Genomic DNA, 18,183 nt, shown 5'->3' on the forward strand with positions numbered 1-18,183 from the left:
CTCCCCCGTCCCATGTTCTGCGTCTCACTTCTGTCCATTCAGAAATCCCCCAGCACCAGTCCCTCCCCTCAACAGTCCCAGAAGGTAGGAGGAAATCTCTCTCCTCTGGGGTTTATGCCTCTTAGGTGCAACAGGATTTTATAAAAACCTTTTAAGCAGCCCAACCTATGGGCTCCCCAACACCATTCATGACCACAAGAAAATGCTTTAGCGCATGGAAAAGCAATACTAAAAATTGCCAAACTATGAAGTAAAATGAATACTGCAGAGTCAGGGTCATAGCAGGGACACTGAGAGACTGATTCTAGAACCTCTTTTCACTCCTGGTTCTAGGAGTGGAGGGGAAGATGAATATAGAAAATATGTTCTATCGGTGAAAAAATATATATAAATAATAGGGAAAACAACAACCAAGGCTGGAAGCTTATCTCACATTTTGCATATAAGTGTAGACCTAAAAATAAACACAGCAGCATAAGTACAAATATATTCTTGTCTTAAAGATGGAAGAATGAACAGGGATGAAGTAGGTTTCTGCATATCTTGAAAATATTAACATTTTGTGTTACATACAAAGTATTGACTTCCCTGGTGGCTCAGATGGCAAAGAATCTGCCTGCAACGCAGGAGAACCAGGTTCGATCCCTGGGTCAGGAAGATTCCCTGGAGAAGGGAATGGCAACCCATTCCAGTATTCTTGCCTGGAAACTCCCATGGACAGAGGAACCTGGCGAACTACGTTCACGGGGTCGCAGAGAGTCGGACATGACTGAGCGACTAGCTCTTTCATTTTCAATTTCTACAAAGTATTTGAACAAGTAAAACACATTGTTTCTTAAATAATAAATTTTCCAAATGATTACAATGAACACTTTTACAAGCAGAAAAACAAATCTTCTAAATAAAAAATGAAAAGACCACGGAGTATAATAAATGTTTTCCTTTCCTAAATATAGTCCTTTTTAGTGTCAGTGCTATTTAGAACTATCTATAGTAATACTTATCATCCTGGACCTTCATTCCTGGTCAATACACCTTGAGATTCTTCTCAAATCCCAACACACAGCCCAGTGCCATGTTTTTCTCAATGGCCTGTATACACATATGCAGAGGTCTCTACCTCCATGACATGCTCAGTTGGATAGGCCTTCAACAGCTTCATTTGCTTAGTAAAGAAGAATCATCTATCTGTACTATTCCGCATGCCCTAGGAAGGTTCATTTTCCATATCATTCTCTCTATATCCAGCCAAGGAAAATATACTTGATCTTATTTTTAGAGAAAGAGACAGAGATGGCTACTTGGGCAATGCCCTGGAGAAGGCTGCCGTCTTAGTGTTTCCACTTGCTGATTAGCTTGCTGCCACTTGGTGGCACTGTTGATCCCAGTTTGCTCCCTGATCCGGGGGATGGGTGTATCAATTGATCCAACCATAATAAGCACGTGTGATTCTGGCTCCAAGAGGAACTTTATTAAGCCCTGACAGCCTTAATAGAAATATCAGAATGTCTGTATTCCTATCACTCCCAAATCTAAATGGTAAGTTCTGTGGCAAATGCCCTTCTCTTGGAACCTTCCCTTGCTATTCTGTCTAGATATCCCACTTTCCTGTCAAAGTGCCTATCTCAGCCTGCCTCTGAGAAACCTTCATTACAAACTCTGGCCAGAGTCTCCCGTAGGGTGTGGCAATCTTGAAAAGGATCTGGGGCACCACTCTTGTTTGTAGAAACATGAGTGGGCCAGGACTGGGGAAGCAAATGAGTTGGTGAAAAGGAAGCAGTACCATCGTTTTGATATTTTTTTTTTAATAATAAAAAATGGAGGGAAAACAACACTTTGATAGACTTTCATTTATGTGATTTATTTGGTGGGTGCTTTCATTAAGCCTCCCAACACACCTGTGTGACCATCTGAATGGGAAAACAGGAAATGGGAGGTTCATAGGGGTAACTGGCTCAAGGGCAGGCGTGCAGTTAGAATTCATGGCTTGAGGACTGGCGCTTCATCCCCTTCTCCAAGTCCAAATCCCACACTGTCCTAACATGACAGGGGCTCTGAAAGATCTCCCATGGTCAGTACACACAGAGGCCCAGCAACCTCTAACCCAACGCTAAGGACTGAAGTGGGGCAGCTACCCCTTAAGAAGATCTATGGCTCCTGTCTTCACTTATCCACTCCCCATATGCCCCACAGACACATTACCACACATATTGATCTGCATATTCCTCCCTTTGTTCAACTTTGCTTTCTTCCTTCATGACTGCCAAAGTTGTTAAGTGTTTTAAAGATTTCAGTCACATAAACATTCGGAGGAGGCAACGTACACTGACATACATGGTCATTATTCTGTTCTCCCAACCCCTCGGGGAAGCTCTCTCTGGTCTACTCTGGTCTTTCCTTTTTTTCTATAATGAGGGGATGTGATGGAAGCTTTGAACAATGACAAGATAGACTCCTCAGGGGAGAAGCAGAACATGGATGTTTTATATCAATAATTATTATATTATTGAACCACACGCATCATACTCTTTAGTGATGAGAACAACATTCTGTGACATTACAGCTACTCTGATCATAAATCACCAGCAGCGAAGATAAAAGCATAGGGAGGTATTTCTGGTGGCTGTGACCTTACCATCAGCATTCAGTTTACGATGCATATAAAATACAACTGACTATTAAAGAATGATGTTAATCTTTTAACAAACACAATGACAGAATATCATCACAGTCTAAACTGGTGCTTCAGAACATTATAAACACATTCTTAAGACTGCTCAAAACTCTGTGAAAATCCCTCTTCTGATATTGCACTCAATACCTGAGACATGTACTTTTTGATTCTCCTCAACCAGGGTAAATATGCATACTTCGAGGGTGGATTTCATTTTTGGAAACAGCTGAGTCATTTGGAACTAAATCGGGCACATAAGCTAGAGAAAACTGAACCAAAAATAAGATTCATTGACTGAATTATTCAACAACTATTGAGTTGGACACTATGCAGTATGAAGTTAGCCTCAGCTCATAGGGGGCTCATGGTCTAATGGGGAAGATGAGCCTGTAAGTAAATAATTGCGATGAAAATAATACAATTTTCCCAAAGCTGTTTAAGCAGCTCTGGTTGCTGTTGAGTAGGATGATGGCAGGAGAGTAACAAGGCTGGGTTTCTGGATTGGCTTGTAAAGCAGTTGTAAAAGCAGTCCCAGAAGGAGGTGTTCCAAACCTGTTTGAGCAACAGCAACTTCAATGGCATGAGTATGTGACCTCCCAACAGGGCTTCTCCAACAAAGGATGCCTGCCCAGAGAGTAACACTCTAGTATGTGTAACTTTAAAATGTGATCTAGTATCACTTCACCATCAGATCTACCAACCCCAGAAAAACTGCACTTATAGACTATGATACTGAATGATAAGAAGTCTTTCCATTTGTTTCCTGAAAGTGAAGTTGCTCAGTTGTGTCCGACTCTTTGCGACCCCATGGCTGGTAGCCTACCAGGTTCCTCCGTCCATGGGATTTTCCAGGCAAGAATACTGGAGTGGGTTGCCATTTCCTTCTCCAGGAGATCTTCCCGACCCAGGGATTGAACCTGGGTCTCCCACATTATAGGCAGATGCTTTACCGTCTGAGCCACCGGGGAAGTTCCTAAGTTGGTCTAAAAATCGGTGTGGCCACCATTAAAAGTAGGGGAGAGCTACATTGCCTTAGCATAGGATGGCAGAGCCTCCCACAGGTGGGTGGTTAGGGGGACAGCCAGCAGCAGTGACAAGCAACTTATTACATGTTGTGTGGGGGGTATCAAATAAGTAAATATATAGAAGATGACAGGAGCCAGGCTTCTCACTGGCAAAGAAGCCAGTTATAAACACGAAAAAGGAGAAAAGTGGAAATGAAGATACTGGCATGAACTCATAGGTAGAGAAATTAACGATATTTAACACACACACTGATATATATATATATATTTCCTAGCCCTGACAACTAAGATTTGGAAGTAGCAACACCCCCACAGCAATAAACATACCAAAGCCCTAATGCTTGGTTTCTAAAACCATTATTCACTAAAAGAAACCAGGGATCATTGAATCAATAGATGATTCCAAAGATGGATAGGGAAAATATCAGATGAACCTAAAACATCTTAATGTGTCAGAACCTAAGGAGATACGCAAAGAATGACGGAACTGTGTCAGAAGGACACAGAAACCTACTTATATGGTGTCACACTAGCCAAATGTGGGACCACTGAAGGATCAAAATAAATAATGATAGTGATGGATTATAGCCCACTGAATAAAAGAGGAAATTATCAGTCTGTGCTGATAAAAATACATGAGTGAACAAATTAAAAGTCTGGTGAGGACTAGGATACATATCTAGTCTCAGAGGACTCTTAACAAAGTTCATATTAATTAAAAGGGAAAGAAGTAATTTTACAGTGGAGAAGCCTGGCAGACACGACCTTAATCAAGTGACTAAGTGAACATCATCAGTAATGAAACAAATCAAAAATATGTGTAGGAGGAAATGAATACAGCACCATGGCCACGTAAACCCTGCCTGACGTGCGTGTGTGTGTGTGTGTGTGTGTACTGACCAGGAATGAAGGTCCAGGATCATAAATATTACTATGAAAGTGAAAGTGTTAGTCACTCAGTCGTGTATAATTCTATGAGACCTCATGGACCATAGCCTGCCAGGCTCCTATGTCCCAGGAATTTTCCAGGCAGGACTAGTGGGGCAGGTTGCCATTTCCTTCTTCAGGGGATCTTCTCAAACCAGGGATCGAACCCACATCTCTTGAGGCTCCTGCACTGGCAGGCAAGTTCTTTACCAGCTGAGCCACCAGGGAAGCCCTTGCCTGCCCATGCCTAACCTCAATACAATCATGAAGAAACATCAGCCAAACTCAAGTTGAGGAACAGCAGCTGACCTTCAAAAGCATGGTGAAAGTCACTGAACAACTAAGGAATTGCTGCTGGTTAGAGGAAGCTAAAGAAACATGACAAGGAAAAGCAAAACATGACTCTGGACTGGGTGCTTCTGCTATAAAGGATATTATTAGGACAGCTGCAAAATAGGAATGGGATCTGAGGATTAGATGACAGCAACAAATCAATATTAGTTTCCCGATTTCGATAACTGTACTGTGACTATGTAGGAGAACGCCCTGGTTTATAAGAAAGTCACACTAAAACGCCTGGTGGTGATGACATGGCATGGTGCCAGCAACTTACTCTCAATGGTTCAGAGGCAAGAAAGAAAGAAAGGTTTTCTATATTATACCTTAAAATTTTGTAAGTTTGAAATTTTTCCCCAAAGGTTTAAAACAAAAATGTGAAAAGAGAGTAGAATAAATTGTTTGATGCTGCAACTGGCCACCCCCTTATCCCACTCCACTGCTTGGTCCTATAACAATGAACCAGCATAGGAGGGAAAAATACTGTCCCCATCCCTAAGGACTTGAAAATACATCTATCTAAAAAGGGGAAATTATGAGAAATGCAAAAGGGATGTGCCTTTTTCTTGCTGAGTGCTTCATGGACAAAGGACCAGGGTGATGAGAAGAAACATTAACATTCACCAAAGGCCATCAAAGGCCCTTAAGGTATAAAAGCTTTGAAGATTCTTTACAGCATAATAAGACAAAGTACGTTAGGAGAGCTTATCTGGGCAGACCTGGGGCAGCATAGCATAACTTCAGGCCAAGCAAGAGTCTATTTAAGTTGGTTGAACTGTATAGCTATTGTGTTTGTTCAGGAAGTTTCCCTGTTCCTCTTCTAGGAATAGATTCCACTCCTCCCCACCACTGCCCACAATAGTCATCTGTTTAAGGGATACATATGACCCAAAATCTGAGTTCTTCCTGAAACACGTATACAATGCTGAAAGAAAGATGCTCTCTCTTCGTACTGTGGTCACAGCTCTTCCTAGGACACTCCAACAGATCTGACACCTTTCCAGAGACAACATTCCCTTCCCTACTGAAGCCACTATGGACTGAGTTTCTCTCACCTGTCCCCACAGCATCATGACTAACACAGCTGCCATCTTGGACAAAGACAGTCTCTGGTGTAAATGTAAAATCTCTGGTGTAAACCTGAATTTCCAGCACCAGGCCCCACATGTGCAGCTTTCCAGGGCCAAACCAACTGCTGGATGGATAAACCAGCCACTGAGGTCCCAGACTGATGGAACTAGGAGACTACACTCTGGAGTCCAGAGAATGGAAGTGGCCCTGAGTCATCCTCAACTCTCTCTGCTCCTTTAATTTAACCACAAATGGCCAGTTCCACTCAGTGCATCAGTTTACAGGCTGAGCACTGGATGCAGTTGTGTACATCCTTGCCTTGTTCCCCAGTTGCCTTATGTTTGTACTGCTCCTCTCCTTAGTTCTTGCCCGGAGAATTCCATGGACAGAGGAGCCTGGCAGGCTACAATCCATGGGGTCACAAAGAGTAGGACATGACTAAACAACTAACACATTTTTTCTCCTCGGTTATACACTTTAACTGCTTTATAGGTAAGAACGTAGACTTCCTTTTTCTCTGCCTGCAAATCGCTGAGTAGACACTCAATAAGCATAACTGAATGGTTATCCAAGGATAAAAAGATCATACTAAAGCTCAAGGCTCTAAATGAAAAAATGAGACTAACAATGGCTGAAGAGTCTCATTACAAACTCACAGCACCTTAGTCAGGATAGACTTCCAAGAAACACCGAATGAATGAAGTAGCCTAGCTGTCTCCCTCCTGTTAAATCCCTAGCAACAATCGCCAAAGCTCTGGGGTCACGCACACCAGCCCGGAGCACGCCTGTTCGCTGCCAAGCCTTGATGTGACTTTAACCACCTGGTCTGGTCATGGTTCTTGGTCAACTCATTAGGAAGCCTGGTGGGGAGTTTATGCATGGCTAGCTCTGTCACACATGAATGCTTTTTAGAGAAGAGACCAGTGGGTTAGTGCAGAAAAATGTGAAAGGGTTACACCCATCTGATCTCCTCTCTGCTCCGGCAGCATCACCGTGCTTGTCACCCTTGCTGGGTCTAAACAGATTCCTCACAGCCCTGAACCAACACCGTGAACGCTTGGAAGACTAATGACCACAGATTTGGAAAAGCTCACCCTCTAAAGCTGCTCAACTTGCATGGGAAGAACCATTTTCTTTCTTACACTATATCACATTCTATTCTTGAAATCTCTGTGTATCTTCCAAAAGTATAACGTACTTCAGAGACTTTATTAAGCTACATTAGCTTTCTTCTCATTGTTTTAGAAACACTGAATTTTTACAATAGCACGTTTTCAGTGCATATGTTTTAAAACACCAAAGATGTAAATGTTCACTTAATTAAGACATGAAAATTGTTTTTTTCTCCATAAAAATTAAAATGTTTACATTTGTTAAAGTAAAATTTTATTCTAATATAAATATGAAATACATATATACAAATGAACTTCATGACAGCTGGAGAACAGGATGAAAGGAGGCAAAAATATTTCTTCCTCATTGGCATCACACTCTACAGGGGAGACAAGGCACTCAGACATCATGAATAAACATAAAAATGTTTTAGATACATTGGGGGCAGGTAAAAATAGAAATCTGCACTTTTCATTTAGGATTTTCTTAAAATGGGCTATATCTGTAGTTTGCCTTATTTTCACAATACTCCTTTTATAAAATGTATTTTGAAAAGAAATCCATAAATATTTGGTTTCCACTAGTCGGTATTTAGTATTCGACTGGTGCAGTGATACAGAAAAGAAACAAAAGAGATGGGAGCAGTACTGTTGGCTGTGCTTCACCATAATTTTCACAGAAATTTAAAGGTTCAATTCTATGCTATTTATTATTGGGACCAACATAAAATAGAGCTCATTTGTATTTAGTGTTTTGTGTTTAGAAATATCCCACAGTCAATATTAGCTTATGCAAAACTGCACAACTGTGAAAGGAGAAATCAATGCCATGGTAGATTTCTAATTTTCTAGCAATTGCATTAAGACCCCATAATTCAAATACCAGGATGCTACTTCTACAAGGTTATCAGTGCTCCTTTGCTGTTTCCTCTCAAACATGAGGGGAAAAAATCGTCTTTAAAACACTGATACCAAAGAATGGCCTGGTGATTGTGTTCCTGAAAGTGCAAATTAGAAATCAGACTTCTAGTAAAGTCTAATATTCAAAAACCAAGAATAGTTGGCAGTGTGCTAAGGAAACTAGTCACACCTTGTACAACTGCCAAGCCGAGGGAAAACGGCAAGTCAACCTCATCTCCCTCTAGAGCTACATGCCCACCCTCACTACAAACATGCCACACACTTTCACACCTGGGCACTATCTGTCCCCCCACCCCCAGGGTCAATCCTAACCAACTTGTTTGTCTGCTAAACCATCCATCTAGACTCCCAACTATTTCTTTTGCAAGTTGTTGTCGTTCGATCGTGTCCGACTCTTTGCAACCCCATGGACTGCAGCACTCCAGTCCTCCCTGTCCTTCACCACCTCCCGGAGCTTGCTCACACTCACATCCATTGAGTCGGTGATGCCATCCAACCTCTGTCATCCCCTTCTCCTCCCACCTTCAATCTTTCCCAGCATCAGGGTCTTTTCTAATGAGTCAGCTCTTCGTATCAGGTGGCCAAAGTATGGGGGCTTCAGCTTCAGCATCTGTCCTTCCAATGAATACTCAGGACTGATTTACCTTTAGGATCTTTTGCAAGGGATCTCTCTCAATCCAGCATCTACTCTCCTTCGCCAAGAATTTGCCTGCCTCTCCTCTGAGTTTCTATCACATCTGGGTACACCTCCAGGGAAACACACGATACAGTGCCATATTTATTTATTTTTCTACCTCTGGGAACTCCTGGAGGACAGAGATAGTTAACATCTTTTTGTGACCCCAATGACTAGCAGTGTCTAATGTTATCAACAATAAATGCTGAACAACTGAAGAACTGGGGTTTCTGAAAACTAACACTGTGTTTTACCTCATTTCTACTTTTTGTAATTAATCTTCATAAGACAACTCTGCCCTGTTAGGGTATAATACATCTTAATAATTAAACTTTCTTTCTTGATGACTCAAGTTCATCCTCATTTTATAAACTATAACTGAGGCCCTCTGGCTACTGATTCATAGAGGATTGCCTGATGCAATCCTAAAAGCCTCCCTATGGCAGGGATTTATAAAATCTTGAATCACTTCTTAAGTTTTCTCTGTCTCTCCTTTTTTTCCCCAGACTTTCTCTTCACCCTGTTTTTCGTAAAACTGCCTCGAGTCATACTCATAATCCATCTCTCTTAATTAGTAGCCTCTAATCTGCTAAAGGCAGAGGAATTTGATAACTAAGCTTGTTAAACCTGTGCAACTAAAACTGAATAGCTCTTGAATTGGCGCCTATAAAATAATAATGTCCTGGGGCCCCGGTATTTGGAATGCATGACAACCACTTCAGATGCTTGAGGTTCCAGGAATTACATGACACGCTCTCCACCCTGGTTTGCAGTCCTGACCTCCACATAATTGAGATTTTATAATAATGAAGCACCTGAGATATGATTTGCCATAATCCATCATTAGAAGAAAAAATTCATGTGGAAATCACCCCAGAACTGGAAGCTTAAAATTAATTAAATGGCTCTTGATATATTCTGAAATAGGCTAATCAATTTCTGTACTGAATCTGACCATTTATAAAAACAGAAAACACCACTGAACTACTGTACGTAGATACCGTCTATCAATCAGGATAGACCTGATTAAGCTGTGTGAACAAACAACCCCAAAGTATCAGTGTCTCCCACAGACACTCATGCCTACCTAAAGGCGCACATTCTCAGAGGGGGATCCAAATATCTATCTCTGTTTTGTCACTCCTGATGGACAGGAAGAGATGCAGAGCACCATATACTGGTTAATAAAACTTCTGTCCGGAAGTGACACCATCGCCTCTGCCTTCTTTCCACTGGACAAGACAAGTCAATGGTCACTCCTGAGTCCAGCCAGGTTGGAAGGAGCAATCCTTCTGCAGGGAACGGAACCATGGGAAAGGAAACTGGAATATTAGGTCAACAGAAATACCATCGATGAGAGTGACTATAAAAGAAGGGATGCAGATACCGTCACAGGCGTTTCCAACAAAGAATAGTGATAGCACCCTCTTCCCATAGAGAACGGGTGTGATTTCAGAATCTCTCTGACCCCAGCATTCCAGAAAGTTGACTGAGGATGGCAAGCGAAATACAAAGTATTTGCCAACTCTTCTCTAGAGTCAAATAATCCATAATTAGGGGTTAAAGAAAGACTTCCCAGAAGTAACATCTGAAGTGAGGACAGGTGATGCCCTGGGCAGGTAAGGAAGCGGGGAAGGCTGTTTGTAGCAGAACAGCAGCACGTGCGAGCTCTAGAGGTGGGATGGAATGGTTCAGCATGGGGCTGACACGGCACTCCTGGCGCAGAAATACAGAACTGGAACTCACGTGGTGACAGAGGACAGAGAAAAAGTGAGGCATGACAAGGAGATCCAATTGATCTGACTGGACCTTACAGGGGTTGGAGGAGACGAAACCAAAGTTGACATGTGTTTTTCTGTCCTGGGGAGTCTGGAGGACACTGACATTCAGGGATGAAGCACAAAGGAGGAGGAGCAGGCCTGTGGGGTAACTACGAGGCCGCTCCTAGGCACATGAAGTCTGAGTCCCTTGGGGGATCCACATTTAGAGTGGGTAAGTGGGGTGTGTGCAGGGCACAGACGGGGAACTCAAGGTGAGAGCTGAACACCAAAAATGGACCATGAGCTTAGAGATGGCAACTGAAGCCTGGGGTCCAATGAGCCTGTTCAGGGGGCAATCAGAGTGGGAAGCACAGAAGACAGGTCAGAGCTCAGGGAAACAGCACTGAAGAAAGGAGAGAGGCGAGCATGGGGAGAGGGCGCTGGAGACAGACAGGCCAAGAAAGACGGACTGAAGAGAAGCCTCTGAATTTACCCTCAATGTGGGGCACGTATGACCTGTGAAGAGCAGGGGAAAGTCGGGAGGTTAGGGTTAGGGCGGTGACTGGAAGAGCAAATGGGAGGTGGGAGGACAGAGACCGCCCTTAACTCCCCAACACACCCCAAGGACAGCACTGCCTTCCTCCCACAGCCGTCCCTCCCGTACACTACCAACTGTCCCTCAGAATGAAAGTCTCCATTAGGGTCAAAATAAGATGAACACGGGTGTTTTCCTAAAAAGTATTTTTATGGTTCTAATATTTAAGCTAATCTTTTGTAGAACTGTGACTTCTTTTAAGCTTAAAAATGACTGCATATCACGTTTTACTGCCTAAAGGAAATCAGTCCTAAATATTCATTGGAAGGACTGATGCTGAAGCTCCAATACCTTGGCCACCTGATTCAAAGAACTGACTCATTGGAAAAGACCCTGATGCTGGGAAAGATTGAAGGCAGGAGGAGAAGGGAACGACAGAGGATGAGATGGTTGGATGGCATCACCAACTCGATGGACATGAATTTAAATAAGCTCCGGAAGTTGGTGATGGACAGGGAAGCCTGGCTTGCTGCAGTCCATGCGATGGCAAAGAGTCAGACACGACTGAGTGACTGAATTGAATTGAACTGAACTGAAAGATAGAAAGAACACACACTGCCTCCACACTGATGACTCTCAAGCTCGTACTTCCAGCCCAGGTCTCTGCACCCACTTCCTGGCTGTCCCATGGATGTCCTGCTCACCACTCAAACCTAACCTGTACAAGGCTGATGACTGCACCCCCCAAGGGCACTGTTGACCCCCAGGAAAATGAAATTCCTGTCGAGTCAGAAAAAAATATTACTTAAATTGTTCAAACAGCATTTTAAGTCAACTATACTTCAATAAAATAAATTTTTAAGAAGTTGTTTGGGTTTCCTTGGGGGTCCAGTAGTTAAGAATCTGCCTTGCAATGCAGAGGACACTGGTTCAATCCCTGGTCTGGGAAGATGCCACATGCCACTGAGCAACTAAGCCTGAGAGCTGCAAATACTGAAACCCATGCACCCTAGAGCCTGTGCTCCACGGCAAAAGAAGCCACTGCAATGAGAAGCCCTCACACTGCAAGGAAGAGTGGCCGCCGTTCGCTGCAACTAGAGAAAGCCTGTAGGCAGCAACGACCTACCACAGCCAAAAAGTAAAACAAATAACAAATAAATCTTCAAAAGTATGTTGTTCAAGAGCCACTATGTTCTGTGGTGAACTGTTAACAAAACAGTATCACCCCAAGAATCTCTGCCTAGTAAAACTGCAAACATGGATTCTTGTTACAAACAAAGATAAGATGTCTATTTTCTCAATCGCAAGTACTTGGTCATTCCTTCCTTTGTTTTTACCCCTCAATTATAAGAATCTATTTTTATAATGAACAAATTAGTCACACTTAACATTTTTATTTTAGTTCTTATCTACCTCAGTGACCAGTGTTACACCAAGTCAGCTGGGGTCAAGGGCCAGCTATTAGGAATTAGAAAGTTGAGAAGCCTCCCCATCCCCATTAGTTATGTTATTAGCCATTTCCCATTTGGTTCGGAAATCATGGTTCATGGTTATTGGTCCCTGCTGTTCACTTCCAGAGAAGGCAATGGCACCCCACTCCAGTACTCTTGCCTGGAAAATCCCATGGATGGAGGAGCCTGGTGGGCTGTAGTCCATGGGGTCTCGAAGAGTCAGACATGACTGAGCGACTTCACTTTCACTTTTCCCTTTCATGCATTGGAGAAGGAAATGGCAACCCACTCCAGTGTTCTTGCCTGGAGAATCCCAGGGACGGGGGAGCCTGGTGGGCTGCCATCTATGGGGTCGCACAGAGTCAGACACAACTGAAGCGACTTAGCAGCAGCAGCAGCAGCAGCTGTTCACTTCCTTCTGTTCAGCCTAAATACATTTCTCTACTGAACTTTAGATATACCTATCCAACTGGCTAGCAGACACTTCAGACTCAACATGGCCAAGTTCATTACACTTACACTTAAACACATGCACACACAGTGTCCCACCACCATCTGATCAATCATCTCAACTAGAATCTCAGCATAACTTTGACTCCTTCCTCTCCTCTATAACACAAGACCAATTCCCCCTCCTGAATCGCTCAGATCTATCTGCATATTTCCATTCCTACCTCTACTGTCTGGATCCAAGCTTCCATCCCCTCTTTCTTGGCTTCCTAAAATAGCCCCTAAACAGAAGGAAGCAGGGAAACAAGGTAGGACTTCATGACTAGCTAAGAAGACTTTATACGTCTACAAGTGCAATTCTGGTGTTGCTGGGGGAGAAGGGTTGCCCCTAGTAATATCTCAGTTATAACTTTTATCCCTTTAGAACATTTGAACTTAAATCCTTATTTTCCTTAAAAAAAAAAAATCTCAAGAGTGGTTAATGTGGCTATGACATTTCAATCAATGAAAGAACAAAGGTTCAAGAATCATAGCTAAGTTTTGTGTTTTTTCTACTTCAAGGAAATGGAGTATGAGACTAATAAGCAGCCTACAAAATACAAAACAAAAACACATCTTTATTCAATCAGCTTTCAAGTATCTTCAAGTCTCTAAAATTTTCCCCAAATTTAATCATTTAGTCTCCATCCCTCCAACTGAGATTGTACCTTATCCTTATATTGCTACTATAGGATAACTAGTTCTTCTTCATCACGTATTTGCTACTGACATTTTACCCATAATTAATATAATCTTGGGCTGGCTTGGGCTTCCCTGGTGGCTCAGAGGGTAAAGCATCTGCCTGCAATGTGGGAGATGTGGGTTCAATTCCCCGGGTTGGGAAGATCCCTTGGAGAAGGAAATGGCAACCCACTCCACTACTCTTGCCTGGAAAATTCCATGGACAAAGGAGCCTGGGAGGCTACAGTCCATGGGATTGCAAAGAGTCACACACAACTGAGCAACTTCACTTCTTTTCTTGGGCTGGCTCAGTGGTAAAGAATCCTTCTACCAACAAGGAGACTCTGGTTCAATCCCTGGATCCAGAAGATCCCTTGGAGAAGGAAATGACAATGCATTCCAGTATTCTTACCTTGATAATCCCAAGGACAGAGGAGCCTAGCAGGCTACAGAGTCACAGAGAGTCAGACATGACTCAGTGACTAAACGACAACAAATATAATCCTATAGCATATAATTTTTTCAATTTGTTAAGGTCAACTAGAATTCTTTCGTATTTTACAGAGCATCAGTGACTCCATGAAATCTGCTAACTTAATGTCATATTCTCCAATTCTTAAACAAATTACCTTTGGATATATTAAGCAGAACTAGTCCCTTTGTTCTATCCCTCTTCATATCACTTCATTGGTTGTGGGAACAAAGATAGATGTTCATGGAAGTGACATTCATTCATTCATTCATTTATATACCATTACTTCAATCAAGAGAAAGCATCAGCTTACTAAAGTTAAGGGGAACATATCTATTATTGTCCCAAGGTTTACCTGTTCTATGCATAGAAGGCAGTTAGATTAATCAACTGCTATTTAGTTTATGCAAAACTCAGTTGGTAACTAGTTTCCTCTATGACAGTAGTTTATTTGACAATTTGATCTGATGTGCCTTTTATCTATCATCTATGTATTCAATGTTAGAGTTATCTATAATTCCCATGGTCAAATCTATCAATATTTTGGCTGTCTTTTTAAGCTAGTCATAACACTTAACATATTTTAATTCTCAGGGACTTCTCTCTATCCCCACAATTTAAAAAATAACTAACAATGACACCTGCCAGTTCCTTCAGTGTGCAGCGTGCCCGACTAATACAAATAGTCCCAGTTCTTCAAAGCACTCTTTAACTCTTTTTCTATTTGGACTCTCTTTACTTTCATCAAAACTGGGAACTGCTCCAGGCCCCTTCACATCTGATATCTCTTATGAAGAGTGAATTGAATAAGACATTAAAAGCCTCTGCCTTTTCACCAGCTTCTGTTATCAGTTTTCTGGTCCTGTCCATCAGGGACCCATGCCAAGCAACTGGTGAAATTATATGACAACAAAGTCTTCCTGAAACTTGCAGTAACTAGCCCATATGGACAGGGTCCAAAGTGGACTCACAGTAAGATTCTCTCTGATGTGGGGAAAGTTTGTAACATGAGAATAGGATGGAATATGGATTGCTTTTTTTGATTTATCGCATTTTATTTTTTTCTCAGCTACTCATGCATCTTCCAAGAGGATGAAAAAGGAGGAGAAAAATTTTCAGACCATCTCTAGTCATTTAAAATCAGTCAGTCCATTTTATCATTTTAACACAGACAAATGAAGATTCCTCAAGATCTGGTCTCTTTTCACCTGGCTGTGTCTATCTTGGTGACTCAGAGGAGTAGTGTGCAAAGAAATGCATGGACTCTACTGGCCCAGAATGTTTGAGGCATTTTATCGGAGGACCATGAGTGAGACAACATCTTGTGGGTAGAAAGTAAGAGAACTAGGTAGGAGAAGGTGGCTTCTGATCTCTCTCAGTTTGCTTTGGTCTCCTCTTCCCATCACACAGCGCTTGGAAAGAACTAAGGACCCAGAGCCAAGCTCATCAGCCCTCCACCAGCAGTGAAAAACTCCATCAGTGTTTATTCAGTCTGCGAAGCCCGTGAAAACTGAATTACAGTTCCAAAATGCCACTCTTGCCAACAAGCTGAAATAGGAGAAAGAATGTGCAACCTTCTGTGGTCAAAATGTTTTAAGAGCTTTCTTCAAGATTAAAGAGTTGATAGAATCAAGAAAAGGGAAAAGATACGTAGGCTCTCTTTGGCTGCTGTATCCACCAATCTCTACCTTGATCAGACACATCTGAGTTCACCCAGTAGAAGCAGAGAAAAATCCTTTTTTCCTGAAAAATCTACTGCTTCATACATAAATCAATATACACCTTGTGAAAAACTTGTTTAAAATGTCCTAGAGCAGTTTCCTAAGCCTCTACAGCAGGTGTTTTTCCATACTGCATGAATCACACCAAAGTTCTTGCTGACCTTCTTTTGAACAGAGATTTTTTTTTTTCTCAGAACCAGGAAACATTGTCTCATTTTTGTGAAAGACTATTTTCCATTCCAAGCTTTCCACAGAAAATTCTATTTATCTGTGGTTTGACTCTTTAAGCATCATTACTCAACTTAATTTGCTCTTATGAGTTCTTAAGAGTCTAGAGAAGACCAGCAGTCTTCTAACTGCTTAAAACCTATTTCTTCTAATACATCATTCTTTGGTGGTAGCATGGTTTTACAGGTCTCTTTTAACATCAGAAGATACAGTATGGTCACCTCTTGGCTTCCAAGCCTCATGTATTGAAAGTGAAATTCACTGAACTAGATTCATTAACTGGAAGAATGATAATACTGCATGAGAAACTAGAATTCTTCCTCATCAGCTACTCTTAAGTGTTAACAAAGAAGAGGGCCAGCAGACAGAACCAGTGGCTAGAATAGCACAGGAAAACTCCTTATAATTAAGTAAAAGGTATCCAAAGTATAAGTGTCCCTATGATTTATATTACTGCAGCCAAAATTGGACACTGTGAAGCTCTGTGGTTCGTGAACCACCTGCATCAAAGTTGATGCTAGTGTTCGTTTTAAAATACATGTTCCCAATTCCAATCAAAATAAATTAATTAATGTTTTTAATTCACATAATTTAAAAATAAATAAAATAAAACACAGGTTCCAAGGCCTCATCTCAGAAGGATACCCCAGTGGTGTTCATCCCCTGGCCACTGGTAAGCTTCATTCTATCTCAGCCGTAGTCTACAGAGGTCAGCTTTTGGAGAAAGTGACTGGGAAGACTTGGGTTTGGTTTTCTCATGCTTCCCTCCCCTGCCAGTCCTCAGAGTCCTCTACAAAGAGGCCAGAACTGGGCATGAGTTGGATAGAACACTTAGTCCTCAAAAAGTTTTGCTGAGTGTACTATCTTAGATTAGCCTCAAGTAGTCATTTATATATTCTTAAAGGGTCTAATGTCACCCCACTCCAGTACTCTTGCCTGGAAAATCCCATGGACGGAGAAGCCTGGTAGGCTGCAGTCCATGAGGTCACTAAGAGTCGGACACGACTGAGCGACTTCACTTTTCACTTTCATGCACTGGAGAAGGAAATAGCAACGCACTCCAGTTGTCTTGCCTGGAGAATCCCAGGGACAGGGGAACCTGGTGGGCTGCTGTCTCTGGGGTCGCACAGAGTCGGACACGACTGAAGCGACTTAGCAGCAGCAAAGGGTCTATAAAGGACAGACCATTTTTGGTCTGTAAAGAACAGCACAATTTTTTAGCAGTATTCAATGCTGACTATATATCTTTTGTTTATTTGCTGGGTTTTTTTTCTTTGTGATCGCAGCATTTGGGATCTCAGTTGCCCAGCTAGCGATGGAACCCATACACCCTGCAGTGGAAGCCTTTAGCCACTGGACCACCACGGAAGTCCCTTGACAGTATGCTTTTTAATAAATGTATTTACTTTTAATTGGAGGATAATTGCTTTAAAATATTGTGTTAGTTTCTGCCATCAGTCAGTTCAGTTCAGTTCAGTCGCTCAGTCCTGTCTGATTCTTTGCGACCCCATGAATCACAGCACACCAGGCCTCCGTGTCCATCACCAACTCCCAGTCTACCCAAACCCATGTTCATTGAGTCGGTGATGCCATCCAACCATCTCATTCTCCGTCGTCCCCTTCTCCTCCTGCCCTCGATCTTTCCCAGCATCACAGTCTTTTCAAATATGTCAGCTCTTCGCATCAGGTGGCCAAAGCATGGGAGTTTCAGCTTTAGCATCAGTCCTTCCAATGAACACCCAGGACTGATCTCCTTTAGAATGGACTGGTTGGATCTCCTTACAGTCCAAGGGACTCTCAAGAGTCTTCTCCAACACCACAGTTCAAAAGCATCAGTTCTTCTGCACTCAGCTTTCTTCACAGTCCAACTCTCACATCCATACATGACTACTGGAAAAACCATAGCCTTGACTAGACGGATCTTTGTTGGCAAAGTAATATCTCTGCTTTTTAATATACTGTCTAGGCTGGTCATAACTTTCCTTCCAAGGAGTAAGTGTCTTTTAATTTCATGGCTGCAATCACCATCTGCAGCAATCTTGGAGCCCAGAAAAATAAAGTCTGACACTGTTTCCACTGTTTCCCCATCTATTTCCCATGAAGT

This window comes from Bison bison, unplaced genomic scaffold, assembly GCF_000754665.1.
Source record: "Bison bison bison isolate TAMUID 2011002044 unplaced genomic scaffold, Bison_UMD1.0 scf7180017864461, whole genome shotgun sequence".
Classification (NCBI taxonomy): domain Eukaryota; kingdom Metazoa; phylum Chordata; class Mammalia; order Artiodactyla; family Bovidae; genus Bison; species Bison bison.